This window comes from Homalodisca vitripennis, chromosome X (genome assembly GCF_021130785.1).
Source record: "Homalodisca vitripennis isolate AUS2020 chromosome X, UT_GWSS_2.1, whole genome shotgun sequence".
NCBI lineage: Eukaryota > Metazoa > Arthropoda > Insecta > Hemiptera > Cicadellidae > Homalodisca > Homalodisca vitripennis.
The window spans coordinates 142,634,189-142,642,507 of record NC_060215.1 but is presented as its reverse complement, the minus strand read 5'-3'; positions in this window follow the sequence as shown (position 1 = coordinate 142,642,507).

Genomic DNA, 8,319 nt, shown 5'->3' with positions numbered 1-8,319 from the left:
AATTAAGCGTTTTACTTAATCACTTACATTTACAGTTATTTATGTGATACAATAATAAAATCATACCATGTAATTTAATCGCCCAGCTCTTCGATTCCGGACAGATTTCCGTCTGCGGCATTGCTGTTCTCAGATTCCACGAAGTCGTCTTCTTCACTTGAATCCTCACCAAGATTGATAACGAAAGATTCGATAACATTTTCAATTTGTCCTTGATTCCCTATAAATTCTAATTCCTTTTGCTTTACATGTTCACATATTTTTTCCATGTATCAACCGTTATAGACTCAAACTTATCATTTACCAATTTTATGACTTCATCCATTTTAAAACGTACATTGTGAGCACCAACCCAATTTTTTACTTCAGCCCAGATAAATTCTATGGCATTTAGTTCTGGATGATAAGGAGGTAGTCTAAGGACTACATGTCCTTTTTCACCTAAAAGCTCATCAATAACATATCTTTTGTAGGCTGGTTTGTTAGCTTTTATAATCTCATAAAGTTCTAACTTTAACATAGTGTGTGAATATGGAATATTTTTTTCAAGTAACCATGCTTGCATATCACATTTCCTTGAATTTGAAGTAGGACTTTTGTCAATCTCCACGTTGTGATAGGAAGCGTTGTCAATTATTAGAACGCTCCTAGGCGGTAAGTTTGGAATTAATTTTTCTGTCAACCATTTTCTATCATTTTCATGATTTATATTATCATGGTAGTCTCCTTTTTTGTGATTTGCCTGCCACATAACTAAGCAGTCTTTTATAAAACCCATCTCACCCTCGGCATGTAAAAATATCAGGCGGTTTCCTTTGCTTAACGGGACAGCTAAACCCGCTGCGGAATCATCCGACCAGCCTTTTTTGGAGACGTGTGTTGAATCAATATATGATTCATTTGTATAAATAATGAAATGAAATGAAAATTTGTTTATTTAAACAGGCAAAGTTAGGGCCTCATGGCCCTTTCTTACACTTAACCTGTCTGATCAATAATTATTAACAAATATTAAGCAAATTAATATCTCTTCTTTCCTCTTCATTTTCTGTTCCTTCCAGTAGTTCCTTAAAATACTCTTTCCATGTCTTCAAAACCTCTTTCTCCTCCCATTTGATTTCCCCTGAAACATCCACCACCTTAGTCGACATTTCTTTAGGTTTCGTCTTGTTCCTTATCACCCCATAAAAAATCTTCTTATTTCCTTGGAAGTTTGATTTAAGTTTTTCTTCAAAATCCTTCCATGTCCTCTCTCCTTCGCCTCCCTCATCATCTTTGCTGATGCCCTTGCAAGTCTCTTCCATTTGTCCCTCTTTTCGTTTGACCTATCCTTAAACCATTCTCGCCAAGCTCTATTTTTGTTTTTAACTGCTTCAGCAATTCTTTCATTCCACCAAGGGGTCTCTTTATCCCTTCTTTTACCTGAAGTTCGTCCACATGTTTCTTCTGCAGCTTTGACTATAGCATTCTTGAAATTTGTCCATTCCTCCTCTCCTGTTTTGACCTCCCCCTTGGGTATTGTTCCTCTAATGTTATTTACAAACTCCCCTCTAACTTTCGTATCTTTTAACTTCCATGTCTTGATTCTTGTTAATCTTTTGCATGTATCCTTTCCAAACCTCATTCTTTGAAAATCAGCTACCACCAGCCTGTGATCTCCTCCCATACTTTCACTGGGTATAACTTTTACATCTGCCATGTATGGCTGCAGGCATTTCCTCACTAATATATAATCTATTAAACTTGGCTGTTCACCATTCCAACTGTATCTTGTGTATTTGTGGCTATCCCTTTTCTTGTTCCAGGTGTTCCCTATCACTATATCATTCCTTAGACAAAAATCCAGTAAATTTTCTCCTTCTAAATTCCTTGTTCCTACTCCATAACATCCCATTACCTCTTCATATCCTTGCCTAAACTTACCCACTTGTGCGTTAAAATCCCCAATTATTATTGTTCTCTCTTCTTTTACATGTCTTTCCAGATCCTCTTCACACTCTCTCTTCTCATCGTCCGTGCATCCCGTTTGTGGTGCGTATACCTGTATTATGTCCATTATCGTCCCCTCCATTCTGACCGTAGCCTTAATAATTCTTTCACTTACCACATCCACTTTAATCTCTCTGCTTGTCATCTTTTTGTCCATGACTATAGCTACTCCATTTCTTCTTCCATTTTCTCCTCCCGACCACCACATCCAGTATCCTTGTCCCACTTCTCTACTTCCACTACCTTTCCACTTTGTTTCACTGATTCCCATTATGTTTATTCTTATTCTCTTCATTATCTCTACTACCTCTTCTAACTTGTTCCTAAGCGTCACAACATTTATTGTACCAAATCTTAACTTTAAACAATTGCCGGGTCGTTGCCATAAATTTTCATCCTTTCCGAGGCTGTTCTTATTCTTGAAAGCAAGTTTTATCCACTACCGGCTTGCTAGACCTGACGTAGCTTCGCCAGAGCCCCGTTAGCCGTCTCTGAAGAGATATGACAGAGGAGACAGAAGATGAAGAGGATTTTAGTATGTGCGAATTGGAGAAAGCGGTTAAAGAGATGAAAGAGGGGAAATCTGCGGGAATAGACGAGTTGACGGCTGAGATGATAAAGGCGGCGGGACCATTAGGAATGCAATGGTTGTACAGAGTGATGAGAGTGATTTGGAAGGAAAAGAAGATACCAGAAGACTGGAAAATGGGAATAATAGTGCCGATTTTTAAGAAAGGCAATAAGCCAATTAGGCAATTAGCATACTACTATTACTTGCTAACTGTCTCAATCTTTTACATCTTTTATTTCCAATTTTATTTTATAATAAAATCTGACAAACTGCCTCAATCTTTTAATAAAATAGGACTTCTCTGCTAAATAGTCCCACAAAATGACGAGTTTCTCAGTAGGAGACCTGGTCTTCGCCAAGCTAAAGGGCTATAGACATTGGCCTGCAGTTATCACTGAGATAATAAAATGCGATGGCAAAAATCATCCTAAATTTAACATCATGTTCTGTGGAGACCACAAAACAGCCAAAGGAAAAACCACAGAACTATTTTCCTATTCGGGAAATGTGCATTTATACGGGATCCAACAAGCAGACAACCACAAGAACAAAAAACTCAACGAAGCATTAAGAGAAGCAGAATCAATTTGGACGACCACCCATTTACACACCTCACTCTCCCCCCTACAGCAGGAAAGTGCATCCTCACTGAACACCACACAGGGTGGCTGCCCCTTATCTATACCCTCCCCAGAAGTCACGAATTGCTCCTCAGCTGTAAATAAGTATTCAGAACTTGTTACCACAGATACACCTCCTAACGACAGCCACATATTGAACAACTCAATCAGAGGATTGGAATTAAGTATTCTTGGAGATGATCCAATAAACAGCGCCACAGAACAGGAACAGCTGATTATAGCAGCAAAAATAGGGTCTGCACTCCTAGAAGAAAATAATCAGCTAAAAAGGGAAAATAGTGCGTTGACTATAAAGCTTGATAATATGGAGGCCATTGTAGAAGATCTACTAACCAAAGAAGAATCACATTTAGTGAGAATTGAACAGCTGGAATTAAAACTAATTGAATCGGACAACTCCCTTTTTGAATAGCAAAACTGAGAACGCTAACAAACAGGTAAAATGCATGGCCACCCAAACACTGTCTCCCCTCAAACACAGTGACCTGCTCCTCACAACAACCCCCTCAATTGTGACCAAGCTTACTGAACTGCAGAACAGCCTGAACATCTTGGACTCTAGACTTCAGTCACTGGAAAGTAAAAAGACACAAAGGCCTTGAAAAACAACAATATAAAGCCATCACATAAAAAACTTGGCCACAAAAAAACTGACTTTCCCACAAGAGGAAACAACAAAAACCTATTTGTTGTGTCAAGAACTTCAAATGTAGATAAAACGGCAGACTTGAACCTATACCGTGATAACCCAGAAATGGACAATAATGTGATTAACATAGATAACACATTCTCATGTACCCTTGAGCAACAAGAGCTTAGTGACTCAGAAGACACAGACACATGTCAAACCAGATCAGTTGCACGAAAAATAATACGCAATACTGCAGTAAATACAAATACCGGCCGCATTTCATTTTTAAACATACAAGATACAAACAGGATTAGTAACCTGAAAACTGTAGCTTTTGTGCCTGAACATACGCCCCTTGTGACATCACAACTACACTCTGACCTTGACTGGGAGAGGGCCTGCGGTATTGGCTTTTACGACAAAGATACATCCATCTGCTCCCTCACACTGCCTTCAGAAACTTTAGCAGAGCTGAAAGGCAGAGTCACAAGCAAGGAATTATCATACAACAATTTTGCCACCATAATACATGACAAGAAACCATACAGCATAATCTGTTACTCCTCACAACACAACAACTGGAAATCAAAGCTCTTCAAATTCATGGAAACGGTAAATGACTGCATACAATTTCCAATACTTTTCACCATCAGCATAAACGAACTGTGGCACCCAATAATTCCAAATAAAGCCAGCACAGAAGAAATACTACAAGTTGTACTTCAATTCAATAGTAATGCCTACCTGCACAGATATAGATTCTATACAAGTGACAAAAAAATAAAGAAAACCATTGACTCCATACTAGATACCTGCTTTAAACACCAACTCAGCCTTTCAAGAATAGCCAGCGAAAATGATCCAACCATATACAGCACATGGAGAAGAAGAGACGCAAACTTCAACAATGACAAATTGCCTGTGACTACAAATACTACAGCTAAAGATCAAAATCTAGAAATTACTGAATCACAAGCCTTCATTAAAGCAGCAATGGAGGAACAAAAAAATGCCTGGAGACAAGCAGAAGGGGTCTTACTAAAATCCTTTGCTGAATTCTATAAGGCCAACTCCTTAAACAAAGGCCCTCTCTCTCTCAATACAAGCGCTAGAAACAAAGATCGCAGCGTCAAAAATAGCTTATGACGTAATTGACCTCAGTACCGATCAACCTCTGCTGCGCCTAAACCCAACAAAACAGTACTGCTACGGCTTTGACGGCACTCGATTTATTAAACTAACTTACAACAACTCAAAATACACAGTCGATGCCAACACAAGGCCAGCAAACAAAATAATTCTGGTCTCAGGAGAAACCGAGGTGATGAATCAGTTGGCGCTCTATGGTGGCACAAAAATGTTGACATAGACAAGAACACTGACATAAAACTCCAACTTGTCCAAGGCGTGCCCGGATGTGGCAAAACAATGTTTATTATAAACAACCACTCAAAAAATGACCTGGTCCTTTTCCCAACCAGGGAGGGAGCAAATGACTTTAGAAATCGGCTAAAATTAAAACAAAATACCCAACCACACAATAATAAGCATATCAAAGACTCATGCAGAACAGTGCACTCCTTCATAATAAATCTAACAGACCACATAAAAAAGGAGGAAGATACAACAGGGTAATTATAGATGAAGCCTTAATGCTCCATGTTGGAGAAATCCTCTTTGCTTGTGCGATTGCCGGAGTAAAAGAGGCACTACTGGTGGGAGATAAACAACAAATACCTTTCATAAACAGGACAAACTACAACATGACATACTATGACATCACAAGAGTGGCTGAGGTGACAAAAGTCCTAAGTTTCTCATATAGATGTACTAACAGTGTCACCACCCTCTTAGCATCTTATTATGAACAAGGAATGGTAACTTGCAACCCTGTGAAAAACGAGACAAGCCTAAAGTACCTGGAAGACATAAAAGAGCTGCGATTGGACAAAGACTTTTATAAAGTCCTTGTATTCAAACAGGCTGAAAAACGAGCACTTAATAACCTAGGCTTTAATGTGTCAACAGTGCATGAATTTCAAGGCAAACAAGCAGGGCATGTAGCAGTCATACGAACATCAAGGAAAAAAGAAGACATATATGACTCCCTACCACACTGTATTGTTGCCATCTCCAGACACACTCAATCTTTCACCTATTTCACCCCCACTGGAGATGACACACTGAGCAAGTGGATAAGACTGATGAACTCGCACGCAAGCCGGGACCTAGCTGACCACTTTCAACCTCCACACATGGAAAACACCTCAAAACCGCAACAAGCAGAATTGAAAAAAACTCACCCCCAAACCTTGTTGATACAGAACCCTCTCAGACTCCCCTCACCCCCTTTGACATCGAGAAAGGAAAACACCTCACCAACCAAATGGACGCATGTCATTGATGCGTGGTGATCAATGACATGACTGTTGACCTTTCTAGTAAAATTCAGCGTGCACAGAATTATTGTATTCGGTTTATTTTCAACTTACGACGTGATGACCACGTATCTCCTTATTTTGAGCAATTATCCCTATTAAAATCCAAAGAACTTAGAGATCTTCATGTACTTAGTCTGTTGCACGCACTAATCCACAATGGTTGTCCAAGTTATTTGGCCCAAAGTTTCGTTTTTATGTCTGATATTAGTGCACGTAGAACTCGTAGGGGTGCATCTTTATTATCAACTCCAATTCATAGGACAACCTTATATAATAAATCTTTCACTGTTTCCGCATGTCGATTGTGGAACGCTCTCCCAGACAACATCAGAAATATTGACAAGCGCGATCGCTTTGGGGCGGAGGTTAGGGGCCTTTCTGCTGCGGACTCGGCGGGAGTGACGGTTGGTGGTTCTTGTGGTCACACTTGTGGTAACTGTATGTAAGGGGCGTGGATGGGGAATGAAAGCTGATTAGGATAGGATAGTTTTATTAGTTGCCTGTTGTAGAGATTTATGTTAGAGTTTAAAAATGGTTAATTTTAATTATAATTTATATATATATACATTATTATGTTACATCCAATATGTAATTAATTATTAAAGTGATTTAGTTTAAGTGACAGTTACAATGTTGTAATAGGTATGATTATATTTTAATTTGTTTGTTTTGTTTAGAGGTTAAGTGGTAGAGAGGACTTTTAAGTCCTAACTTCGCCTCTGCAAATAAAGCCATTTTTCATTTCATTTCATTTCATTTCATTTCATTTCAACCATGAACCTGAAGGAACCAGAAGAGTCCCACTCAAAAGTCTGCAACACCACGCTTCCGCCACATCCGACATCGCCATTCCAAACAAACAGCTCAAACAACATAATAGTATTACCTGAAATACACAAATACGATGATGGAAGCGAACCAGAGCTTCCAGTCTTCTTGAAAAGGAAGTTTCCTGTAAGGGAGATGAAAACCCAAGTAGAGGATCCCAATGAAATAGAAATACCTGAATATCATAATCAAGCCTCCCCAGAACCAGATCATTTATTGGAACTTAAAGACCACTCGGATAAATCCTCAGAGACTGGAAATATTACAAACGATAAGGACACTAAACAGAGACACGCAACCCTGCAAATTAACCCGAACAAAACCTCTTTTTTAGATTGCACTTGAAGGACAAGGGACAAAGAAAAAACCATTTTTGTAACAAGGACGTTCATAAACTCCGAAAGGAAAAGAAAATAGCAACATGTACAGAACTAACAACCCACAAAGACACAGAACTCAACATCGAGGAAAATTTAGCACCTTATACAAAACACAAAATTAAAAATCGGCTATCCAACAAAATTGACAGACTTACTCATTTCATAAGCGAGGAAAACCCGGACCTTATAATAGTAACAGAACACGGCTTGACCAAAGAAAACCTGGAAAACACCCGCATTGATGGCTATACACTTGTAGGTGGCTTTGCCAGGAAAAACCATATCAAAGGAGGGGTGGCAGGATACATAAAAGATGACCTCAAACAGCACACTAATCTCATATGCACAAGTGGAGATGAGAGCGAGCTTATTTGCGAGACAGCTCTCTTCGAGATAAAAACAAAGAAAACAAGCCTACGAATACTCGGAGTCTACAGATCTCCCAACGCAAACTTAGACCAAGGTATTGACATACTTACAGAACAACTCGACAGATCTCTAGACTCACACAAAAAGATCGTGCTTGTAGGAGACATCAATGTGGACAGCCTGACTGAAAGCAATGACAAATCCAAACTCGAAGAGCTCCTAACATCTTATCAGATAACAAGAATGAACCTACCACCCACACGTATCACCAGAGATACCTCTAAATCAATAGACTGGATATGCACTAACATTGACCAACAATTGATAAACACATCGGTTATCTCATCTGGACTTTCTGACCATACAGCCCAATCAGCCACAATAATCACATCAAAAATAAAATAAAACTTCAAGGAAAGAAAAAGAATTTTCAGCAAGAAAACAATACAACTTTTCAAATCCAGACTGC